Source organism: Acipenser ruthenus, chromosome 39 (genome assembly GCF_902713425.1).
Source record: "Acipenser ruthenus chromosome 39, fAciRut3.2 maternal haplotype, whole genome shotgun sequence".
NCBI lineage: Eukaryota > Metazoa > Chordata > Actinopteri > Acipenseriformes > Acipenseridae > Acipenser > Acipenser ruthenus.
In genome coordinates this window covers 10,270,535-10,283,002 of record NC_081227.1, presented here as the reverse complement: position 1 = coordinate 10,283,002, position 12,468 = coordinate 10,270,535, and the positions used below count along the sequence as shown (strand labels likewise).

General features: G+C 40.4%; 1 non-coding gene across 1 annotated transcript; it reads right to left on the bottom strand.

Annotated features, from left to right (window-relative positions):
- Positions 1 to 3,721: 3,721 nt before the first annotated feature.
- On the bottom strand, positions 3,722 to 3,779 carry LOC131707432 (U7 small nuclear RNA). Its single transcript, XR_009311168.1, has one exon. It is a non-coding gene; the product is annotated as a U7 small nuclear RNA (small nuclear RNA).
- Positions 3,780 to 12,468: the final 8,689 nt, after the last annotated feature.

Below are 12,468 nucleotides of genomic sequence, written 5' to 3'. Positions count from 1 at the left end.
TGGGGAGTTGGTTCCAGACCCTCACAATTCTCTGTGTAAAAAAGTGCCTCCTATTTTCTGTTCTGAATGCCCCTTTATCTAATCTCCATTTGTGACCCCTGGTCCTGGATCGACATTGTCTATACCTTGAATGCTTGAATCAGATCACTGTATAGTCTTCTTTGTTCAAGACTGAATAGATTCAATTCTTTTAGCCTGTCTGCATACGACATGCCTTTTAAACCTGGGATAGTTCTGGTTGCTTTTCTTTGCACTCTTTCTAGAACAGCAATATCCTTTTTTATAGCTTTTTATAGCTTCCCCACATTGTCTAGATGAAGACATTTCTGAGTCAACATAAACTCCTAGGTCTTTTTCATAGATTCCTTCTTCAATTTCAGTGTCTCCCATATGATATTTATAAAGCACATTTTTATTGCCTGCATGCAGTACTCATTACACATTAGGTCTGTTTGCTGTGAAATTTTCAGTCTCTCTGTCTCACTGCAGCAAGAATGGCTTCAAACTTGTGGTCAGAGGGAAATGCAGCTGCTTGGTGTGTCTGGATCTCTTGAAGGACCCAGTCACTATTCCATGTGGACACAGTTACTGTATGGGGTGTATTAAGAACTGCCGGGATCAGGCTGATCAGAGAGGAGGCTACAGCTGCCCCAGTGCACAGAGACCTTTACCCCAAGACCTGTTCTGTTTAGGAACACCATGCTGGCTGAACTTGTGGAGGATTTTAAGAAGACATGACTCCATCCTCCTGCTTCTGCTGCTGCTCAGAGCTGTGCTGGACCTGGAGATGTGCCGTGTGATTTTTGCACTGGGAGAAAGTTCAAAGCTGTAAACTCCTGTTTGACCTGCCTGACCTCTTACTGTGAAACTCACGTCAAGCCACACCTTGAAGTTGCTGCATTCAAGAGGCACAAACTGATCGAAGCAGCTGGAAATCTGGAACAGAAGATTTGTGACGAACACCAGAAGGTTTTGGAGGTCTTCTGCAGAACTGATCAGACGTGTATTTGTGTGTTGTGCATAGACAAGGAACACAAGAGCCATGATACAGTCTCAGCTGAAGCTGGGAGACAGGTAAGAGTTTGAACCATTTCTTTACAGCTCTCCTAGAAGATAAGGGCTCCCAGGGATATTGAACATGTCTGATTACAAGATCACACAGTTTCACAACTTGATCAGTATTTTAATATTGTATCAAAACTTTTCTGTCGTCTTCTGCCTAAACTATTCAGTTCATGTTTGCTGCAGTTTGTGATTCATGTGTGCTTTGTTTGCTTGGTTCAATTTCCATTCATTTTGACTTTTTAATATAGTAATTCATTGATGGTGTTTGTGTAAAATGAATTTTCATTGTAATAGCAGCATAGTTATGACAGCACAGTTGAATTTGTTTGTTTCCTGTCATTTCCTTCATAAATGCAGAGCTGTGTATTGCTAGTAACACTGAAAGAAACCTGATTCTACCTGCTGCCTCTTCACTGGATTGAAGTTTCTTAAATTTACAAAGACACTATGGGCAGCGTCTGGAGTTGAGATTTTAATATCACAGTTAGGAGTCACATTGACTCAACTGTGTGTGATGATCCCTGTGCATTGTACCTTCCCTGGGGCAGGAGTCATGAGTTGGGGTGATAGAATTGGAAACTAACATGGAAATCGGAAATCTCGCTGCTCTCCTCCTCCTCTCCACCTCAATACGTATCTTCTATACCCCTGAGCTCACAGTATTGCGAGAGTTGCATATTGCATTGCTGTTTCCTAAAGGTGCAATCTAATACACATTGATCATCACACGAGCCTGCTACTGATTTCAACAAATAAACAAAAACACTTTCACATTAGATCAGAGTTTAAGTTTATATCAATATTTATATTATATTCTGTTTCACATTTGTACATTTCAGTGTGTGCAACAAGCCTGTGTTGGGTGTGACAGAATATGGCTCAGTGTCCACTCAGAAATGTCACTGTCACTGTGTTTCTACACAGGAGAAGCTGGGAGAGACACAGACACGACTAGAGCTGAGAATCCAGGATAGACTGAGAGAATTGGAGGAGCTGAAAGTGGGTATTGACAAGAGGGTTAGCCAACATTCACTCACATTTCAACAGCTGCATACTTGAATAACTGGATCTGTGATTCATCAGGAATCTCACAGAATGTCATTCAACCTGCAGCACTTTCCACTTCATCTGCTTATTATTATTGAGAAATGGTCTGGAAGACATCTCTAGAAGTTTACTGGACAGGCTGCTTCATGTGATTTTGATCTCCATTGTAAATCTGCTGCCTCCCTGTCTGCTGTGTTCTTTCACTCAGAGATCTTCACAGAGAGAAATCCAGGAAAGTGAGAAGATCTTTACTCAGCTGATCCGATCCATTGAGAAGATCCACTCTGAGGTGACGGAGCTGATTGGAGCTCAGGAGAAGGCTACAGTGAATCAGGCTGAAGGGATCTTGAAGAAACTGGAGCAGGAGATTGCTGAGCTGAGGAGGAGAAACACTGAGCTGAAACAGCTTTCAGAGACCAAGGATCACATCCATTTTCTACAGGTGACATCACTGCTTGCTAGAACTGGGGCAGGGGAGGGGAGGGTGGAGGGGCTTTAGTTTCAGGCAGACCTCTCTCCAATTGAGGTGGAGGGCGGCAGCAGATGCATTTTCACTTCTAAATACACTGCAGTAGATTATTCGTTTTCCTTTGCAAACTTGTAAACTGAAATTTGCTGACATCCTGTGCTCCTACAATTTTATATATGCAAATATGAAAAACACAATGTTAAACTACTGTACATAAACACTATAATGGTAGAATTTGACACCGGTATATTGGCAGCGATGGAATAGGATTTCCTACTGCAAAGTGCAAAATGTTCCAAGACTGTCTATAGTAGAAAGTAAATGATCTTTTTATTGAAAATTTTACACTTTTTCTTCGACCCAGTTTTTCTTTTCAGACATTACATTTTATACATTTTCTTTTAAAAAGATGACATAAAAACAAACACATACATGGTATTAAAACATTAAAATTCATTCAAAACACCAGGGTTTAAAACAAACACAGATGAAATCCAACATGATAAAATCTGTGCAGTTTTAAAGTGACTGGACAAAAAGAACCATCAAGAAAAAACTGTGCATGTGAGGGCAGGGGGGGGGGGGTGCTTGCATAAAAAGTTAAAAGTGGACATAAAACAAACAACAACAACAACAACAACAACAACACACACAAGAACTAAAAGCCAAAAACTAAAAGCTAGTAGAAAGTAAGGCCATGAGATTTGTACAAAAAATCAGATTTGCACAATAACATCTTTCCCGTGGACTATAAACAAAATGTGCAGACTTTCTGGAGTCTTTACAACACATAATCACATACCAGTGGGGGGTGTTGGGGGTGTCAAGGCTAAGTGGGAAACTCACGAAGCTGCTGTTTGTGTCTGTGTGTGTTGCAGCTGTGAGGCCAGAAAGATACATGAAAGTGAATTTTTTCTTTACAATTTGTCCTGCTGGTGGATAAGAAAATATACGAATCCCACAATGCAACATGAATGCATTTACAGACAGGCATGCAGACAGACGAACAGGCAGGCAGAGAGGCTGCAGACAGACAGACAGGCATGCAGACAGACAGACAACTGCACTCGCATTCATTTTTACAGCAGGAAAATCAAACTGCTTTTTAATATTATTTATTTATTTCTTTCACACAAGGAACTGGGATTCCTCTGCAGAGGAAACCTTTTGGACAAATACTAAAAGAGTTTCAAATCCATTTGAAGTCCTGCAGTGAGGTCTGGTGTGTTGGTGTGAACTGGAGTCCTGCCGAGGCTCTGGTGGGTAAGAAAAGAAAACAATCCCATAATGCACCACTAATGCATTTACAGACATGCATGCAGACAGAAAGGCAGGCAGTAGAGACAGGCAGACAGGCATGCAAACAGAGGGAGAGGCAGACATACAGACAGGCATGCAAACAGACAGGGAGAGGCAGACATACAGACAGGCATGCAAACAGACAGGGAGAGGCAGACATACAGACAGGCATGCAAACAGACAGACAGGGAGAGGCAGACATACAGACAGGCATGCAAACAGACAGGGAGAGGCAGACATAGACAGACAGGCATGCAAACAGACAGGGAGAGGCAGACATACAGACAGGCATGCAAACAGACAGACAGGGAGAGGCAGACATACAGACAGGCATGCAAACAGACAGGGAGAGGCAGACATACAGACAGACAGGCATGCAAACAGACAGGGAGAGGCAGACATACAGACAGGCCTGCAAACAGACAGGGAGAGGCAGACATACAGACAGGCATGCAAACAGACAGGGAGAGGCAGACATAGACAGACAGGCATGCAAACAGACAGGGAGAGGCAGACATAGACAGACAGGCATGCAAACAGACAGGGAGAGGCAGACATACAGACAGGCATGCAAACAGACAGGGAGAGGCAGACATAGACAGACAGGCATGCAAACAGACAGACAGGGAGAGGCAGACATACAGACAGGCATGCAAACAGACAGGGAGAGGCAGACATACAGACAGACAGGCATGCAAACAGACAGACAGGGAGAGGCAGACATACAGACAGGCATGCAAACAGACAGGGAGAGGCAGACATACAGACAGGCATGCAAACAGACAGGGAGAGGCAGACATAGACAGACAGGCATGCAAACAGACAGGGAGAGGCAGACATACAGACAGGCATGCAAACAGACAGGGAGAGGCAGACATAGACAGACAGGAATGCAAACAGACAGACAGGGAGAGGCAGACATACAGACAGACAGGCATGCAAACAGACAGACAGGGAGAGGCAGACATACAGACAGGCATGCAAACAGACAGGGAGAGGCAGACATACAGACAGGCCTGCAAACAGACAGGGAGAGGCAGACATACAGACAGGCCTGAAAACAGACAGGGAGAGGCAGACATACAGACAGGCCTGCAAACAGACAGGGAGAGGCAGACATACAGACAGGCCTGCAAACAGACAGGGAGAGGCAGACATACAGACAGGCATGCAAACAGACAGGGAGAGGCAGACATACAGACAGGCATGCAAACAAACAGGGAGAGGCAGACAGGCATGCAAACAGACAGGGAGAGGCAGACAGGCATGCAAACAGACAGGGAGATGCAGACATACAGACAGGCATGTGTAGGGATGAAAATTGGAATTCATCAATTCAGTCCACGCATTGAGTTGAATCAAAGTTTTAATGAAGAATCACAGCAAGCAACATACAGAGTACTCCGGAGAACAACTTGACACTTTATCAGTATCATAGAAGTTATAAGTTATTTGGTTAAACATTTTATAGTACCCACAGTTTACACATATATCCAATAAGCATAAAGCACGCAGCAAACAATTTATATATGTCCAGTCACAAACAAACAGGCACATACAGACGTGCTCAAATTTGTTGGTACCCTTACAGCTCATTGAAATAATGCTTCATTCCGCCTGAAAAGTGATGAAATTGAAAGCTATTTTATCATGTATACTTGCATGCCTTTGGTATGTCATAGAATAAAGCAAAGAAGCTGTGAAAAGAGAAGAATTATTGCTTATTCTACCAAGATATTCTAAAATGGCCTGGACACATTTGTTGGTACCCCTTAGAAAAGATAATAAATAATTGGATTATAGAGATATTTCAAACTAATTAGTTTCCTTCATTAGTATCACACATGTCTCCAATCTTGTAATCAGTCATTCAGTAGTCACTGTGCTGTTTGGTACCATTGTGTGCACCACACTGAACATGGACCAGAGAAAGCAAAGGAGAGAGTTGTCTGAGGAGATCAGAAAGAAAATAATAGACGAGCATGGTAAAGGTAAAGGCTACAAGACCATCTCCAAGCAGCTTGATGTTCCTGTGACAATAGTTGCAAATATTATTAAGAAGTTTAAGGTCCATGGAACTGTAGCCAACCTCCCTGGGCGCGGCCGCAAGAGGAAAATCGACCCCAGAGTGAACAGAAGGATAGTGCAAATGGTAGAAAAAGAACCAAGGATAACTGCCAAAGAGATACAAGCTGAACTCCAAGGTGAAGGTACGTCAGTTTCTGATCGCACCATCCGTCGCTTTTTGAGCGAAAGTGGGCTCCATGGAAGAAGACCCAGGAGGACTCCACTTTTGAAAGAAAAACATAAAAAAGCCAGACTGGAATTTGCTAAAATGCATATTGACAAGCCACAATCCTTCTGGGAGAATGTCCTTTGGACAGATGAGTCAAAACTGGAGCTTTTTGGCAAGTCACATCAGCTCTATGTTCACAGACGAAAAAATGTAGCTTTCAAAGAAAAGAACACCATACCTACAGTGAAACATGGAGGAGGCTCGGTTATGTTTTGGGGCTGCTTTGCTGCGCCTGGCACAGGGTGCCTTGAATCTGTGCAGGGCACAATGAAATCTCAAGACTATCAAGGCATTCTGGAGCGAAACGTACTGCCCAGTGTCAGAAAGCTCTGTCTCAGTCGCAGGTCATGGGTCCTCCAACAGGATAATGACCCAAAACACACAGCTAAAAGCACCCAAGAATGGATAAGAACAAAACATTGGACTATTCTGAAGTGGCCTTCTATGAGTCCTGATCTGAATCCTATCGAACATCTATGGAAAGAGCTGAAACTTGCAGTCTGGAGAAGGCACCCATCAAACCTGAGACAGCTGGAGCAGTTTGCTCAGGAAGAGTGGGCCAAACTACCTGTTAACAGGTGCAGAAGTCTCATTGAGAGCTACAGAAAACGTTTGATTGCAGTGATTGCCTCTAAAGGTTGTGCAACAAAATATTAGGTTAGCGGTCCCATCATTTTTGTCCATGCCATTTTCATTTGTTTTCTGTCTGACACACAACACAGGTTTCAATGGCTTTACACCGCTCCAGTATAAACCTAACTGTATAAATTGGTACCAAAATGTGTTGGTTTTTTTTCAGACAGGATAACAATTCAGATGCCTGTTTTAGTCTCCAACATGCAAGTAAAATGCAGGATTTATATGCAAGACTGACAAGGTTACGATTAAAGCATTCCCTAAATGCATTTTTGTATGTGTAAAAATATTGTTAAATATTATTGATGCCATGATATTAATGTTATTTTGTTTACATTTATACAAATGTTGGGTAGTCTAACTTTAGCGTCCCAAATTCAACAGCGATTAATATGCATAGACCTATCAGAGAGAGAGAGAGAGAGAGAGAGAGAGAGAGAGAGAGAGAGATAGATTCAAACAATGTAATCCTGAGCAATGCAAACGAGGAAGTTCGAGAAGTTATTGTCGTCGACATGAGCTGCGAAAATCATACTCGTGCAAACAGGACGGGAACAAGTCATGACTGCTGCCAAATTGAAAGCTTTTCTGATTTTTCGTATAAAATAATTACTTATTAACGATTTGAGAGCAAAAACACGTCACGCGATGTCGTCTGCTCATAAAATAAGCATAGACTAGTATGCGAAGATCCATCAAGTCGAGTTGAATTTGGGACACTAAAGTTAAAGAATACCCAAATGCTGATACAGTGCCGCTCCAAAAAAGAGGGGATCAAAACGTGTGCCTCTAAAACATTATTTAAATTGCATTTCTCCAGCTTCTTAACTCTACTAATGTAAAATGACCTTCACGTTCTTTAACAAATCCCGGGTTCTGGTTCCTTTGAAAGTCCTGTTCTTTCCTGTCCATGTTCGTGTTTACGAGACGAGGCTGTTCCGCGTTCACACACAGCTTTCAACTTCCTCTCTGATACTTTCAATCACAGCTTCAGTCTTTTATTCTTGGTTTGGAATTTGGTGAATTTGTACCCGACAACTTTTGTAATTTCGCTCAAAACGGTCTCGACGGCCCCTCTCACTGCCTGCTCGATGACGGAGCCGAGCTGCCCTCGGAAGAACGAAGCGGAGATACTGGCGTCCATCGTCTCTAGTTAATTTTAGTGTAGAGGAATTATCTTTAGATTTTCAAACACCGGCCTCGGGTTTTATTTGTTTACCACGCACGTATTCTGGTGTGATACAGAAAGTGCACAAAATGGTATCCTGCAGAGCTGCGTCATCTAACACGTGTGAGTGAAGCAAGCAACAGCATGCAACTTCCGGTAAGGGAGTCGGAGAGGGGTGAACCCGTATTTCAAAATTAAAGGGTTAGAATGATAATGATATCAAAGTATTATTTGATGTTGTTGTGTTTTTAACCCTAATCTGCTGTGTCTGTACACCATTGCTTATTCTATTTATATTGGTTTATATTTCTGTGCTATTATATATTTGTATATAAATCTATCATTTATTTCTGTCATAGTGGGTCATGTATTTCAGTCATTCCTTAAAAAATTAAAGCTTTTATCTCAGTAAAAGGGGGGTGAAATGCAATGTACAGACACATAATGAATAGCTCATGGAGTTGGATATACTACCAGATTTATGTCATTGCAATTGTTGCTGGGGTTTTAGAGGTGCCCGAGCACTGAAAAGGTGAATTTATGACCTATTTTCAGGTATTTCAGACATTCCTGACATTCCTGAAAAAATGAAGGCTTGTGTGATGGGGTGCCAGCTCGCCCCTATAATTTGTGTTTTGTTGTTGTTATTTTTACTGTTTTCATTATGTTTTTGTGATTCTTGGTTTGTTTTGGATTGGCAGGGAGGGGGTTAAATTCCTCCCTGTAAAATGCATGTGAGAATGTGGCTGGAGCCTTAAGTGTTTAATTGTTAATTATTAGTTAATTGGGCTCCAGCCACAGACTATAAAAGACAGCTGAAACCCTTTGTTAGGGAGAGGAGTTTTGGGTGAGTTTTGTTTGTTGGTGTGCTGTGCTGTGCTGTGCTGTGCTGTGCTGTGCTGTGCTGTGCTGTGCTGTGCTGTGCTGTTTAGTTTTTTGGTAAAGAAACTGTAGTGAAGGCTAATGCCCAGCCTACATTTCTGTATTTATGTTTAAAACCTTTTTGTTGGCCCTTGTGCTGGTTTATTTTGTATTTTTGTTAATTAAAAACTTTATTTTTGAACTTTATACTGTCTCTGAGTCTCAAACCTCGGTCCATCCTGTCACATTTGGTGTCGGAAGTGGGATAGCGCCACCTAGAGGCTCAGAGCAGTAATTATTTTTTTAAATTTTGAATTTTTTTGAATTTTTGGATTTTGGAGGTTTGGCGGTGCGCAGAATGGGGAAAAACAGTAAAAATAACAACAACAAAACACAAATTATAGGGGCGAGCTGGCACCCCATCACAGCTTGTAACTTAAGTCTGTACATTTTTTTTACCCACTCTTTTAGCAAACAGTGCTAACAGTGTTCATTGTTGCTGTTTTGTCTTACAATGGCTTCTTTTTTAACCTTCAACTAGAGAAAAAACATTTCACATACAGAACTAAAAAAATAATCCCATTTCTTTTTCACAATAGTTTATTATCTAAACGCATTAGTGTTTTAAGAAACTAAGCACATTGACTCAAAAAAGCCCCAGAAAATAATTTAAGAAGGTATGTAAACATTTTATTATAATTATAAATCCTAAAATATGTAGCAAGTTTCCAACTTTGAATTGCTAAATCTTTATTTTAAATATTTGAGAATCACGATTTAATCAATCTGAATTTTGTGAACTTAAATATTGAACTATTAAATCTCTTAACAAGAGAAAACCAATAAACTTTCAGGATCGCTGCACTCTGTGACCTGCTGCAATGTCTTAAACTGGCTACCCTCTCCTGCACCCCTCCTCATCTGGTCTTTATCAGAGCTTTCAAATGATTTTCAAGAGTTGAACATTTAAAGTTACATATCAAATTGTAAAAGGAACTTAATCTCCAACATTTTATAAGCTGCTAAATCATTTAAAAGATCTAATTAAGCTAATTGTCAGTTCATATGTGTGTTCAGTGAAGTAACAGAGCTCAGTTGGTTCAAACACCAGCAGCCACCAGGATTGAGGACTGAGAACTGGTTCAAGGGCTATGATCTCCAATACAGTACTGGCTCTCAACCCTGTCCTGGGGACCCCCTGTCTGGGAGTCCTGGTTTTTGTTCCAACTGAGCTCTTAATTACTTAATTAAACTTCAACTGAACTACCAATTTGCCTAGAGCTTTTTAATTATTGTGCTAATTTTGTTAGGTTACTGTTGAATATCAGAACAGAAAATATAGTAACAGGTGAATATTTTGTAGTATACTGTAAACATTTTTTGTAACAGATATAGGTTTTAAATATATAATTTATATTATAACACATGCTTGAACAACAATGTTTGATCAATTGGGTAAATAGATTTAGTGCTTTTGCAGTTTTTAGCTATGCTCTACACACAAACAGAAAAGTAAAAAATGTTCCTCTTAGGAAGATCCGAGATGATGTTTCCATATCAGAAAGTGTTTAGTGCATAGTAATGATTATTCACACCAGGTTTCATGCTTCTTACCCAAAGTGCAAGGTTTAGGAAATATCTCTGCTTAACTGTACCACTATTGCACGCAATCACGGCTGATCGCTGGCAGTAGTTTATAATTTGCGATTAAGGGCGAGGTAAATATTAAAATTCACTTAGAAAGACAACAGATTTTTTTAACAGTACTTTTTCCTTTTGAATTACAATTGCAGGCCACACATCTGTATAATCCACATAGATTTTTTTTATTTTAAATACATTTATAAAATAGATTTTTTTTAAGCTTCAATTTGTGACATTTTATTTAGCTTTGTAGAAAATACAGTAATATATACAGTAAATACTTTTTGTCAATGTACCCTGTCACAAATGTTACTGTGCAGCATTGCTAGGTAATGAAATTATTAAACCTACAGTTTTAAAATCTGTATCATCCCTTATGGTTGTACTACTAGTGAAGCGAAAGCTGTGTGTATATCAGTTGTATTTAGTATTAATGTGTAACATATATATATATATATATATATATATATATATATATATATATATATATATATATACACACACACACACACACACACACACACACACACACACACACACATTTATTCATGTTTTTTAATTTTGTAAAACAATTATTATAAAAATGTTTCTTTTTTTTTTCAGGCAACCCTTCGAAAGAACATCAAGATTACATTCTTTCTGTATTCAAACACAGGAACCTCACAGAAAATCATTAGATACAGCAGGCTTCACAACAGAAGAACATTAACCGAAGAAGCGACTCAGGAAACACAGCTGTGCCAAAGCCTCCATCAGTAACGTTAGTGTCAGTGTCTCAGTGGGGAGGACATTGACTGTCTCAATCAGGATAATGATAGTTTGAAACAACATGCTAAACATTTAGAATCCAATTTAACTTTGAGAAAAAAAGACGTATTGAATCAGAGAAGACCTCGGTGTTTGATTTTAAAAATGATTATCAGCAAGTGAGATTTTATACAGGCTTGCCTTCAGCCAAAGTGTTCTTTGTTGACATGTCTTGATGACATTCCTCCTGACAGCACCGCTGCACTGCTGTCTCCAGCTGAGCAGTTTCTGATGGTTCTAATGAAGCTGCGTTGGACTTGGCTTGTAGATTTAAAGCAAGGCCGTGGCTACGAGTACGGTTCTGTACAACTATTCTTGAAAGCTAAACGTACAGACAAGACGTCACTTCTGCTCAGTGCCCCAAATCTCACAGCTAAACACACAGGAAAACAATGTAATGAAAACCAGCCATGCACACGTCGTTGATGTTGTCAACCTTTCATTCATTTTAAATTGTAATTAACGGAAAAGGTTGTGACAATATCAGAATAAACACTTGCTTACACAACACGAGTCTCACGCTAGGAGCATGATAGTTGACAGGGAACGTCAGCTATGATTAATGTTATTGCTGTTAAAACTAAACGGGAAAGTGAGCAACTGGCCCTGGATAAAATACGCTTCGACCTTCTAGGGTGCATGATGTAATAACGTGAAATAGTTACGATTTTTAACCAGTGAGCTAATTTTACGTGTAATATATTATAGCTTTAGCTAACAACATTACTACAGAATGAAAAACAACAGGCTGACACATCGGCGCAATTGCAACAAACATTCTGAAGTTTAAACCTGAGGTTAGAGTATTTAGTTAGACTAGCATGCGCTAGCTAGCTAAAATTAAAAAATATTTCTATGCAGGAAAAACATCCCTGTGAATGTTGAAATGCAGGATGAAAGGACAAAGTAAATACTGTGAAGGAAATAGCAGCGATGCCTTTAAGAAATGGTGTTGTTGCGAGAAAAACTACACACCCCAGAAGGCTCAGCGTCAACTGGCAAGGCGGGGTTCTCCAGCTTATAAAGGAAACAGAGCAGAACAATCAAGGCATTGTGTGATCGTGGGGAACACCGCCTGCATAAAGCCACGTCCAGAGCTACCGTCCTGTCTCCCTCCTACCCTTCCTCTCCAAAACCCTCGAGCGGACTGTACACCGCCAGTTCTCTGCTTTCCTG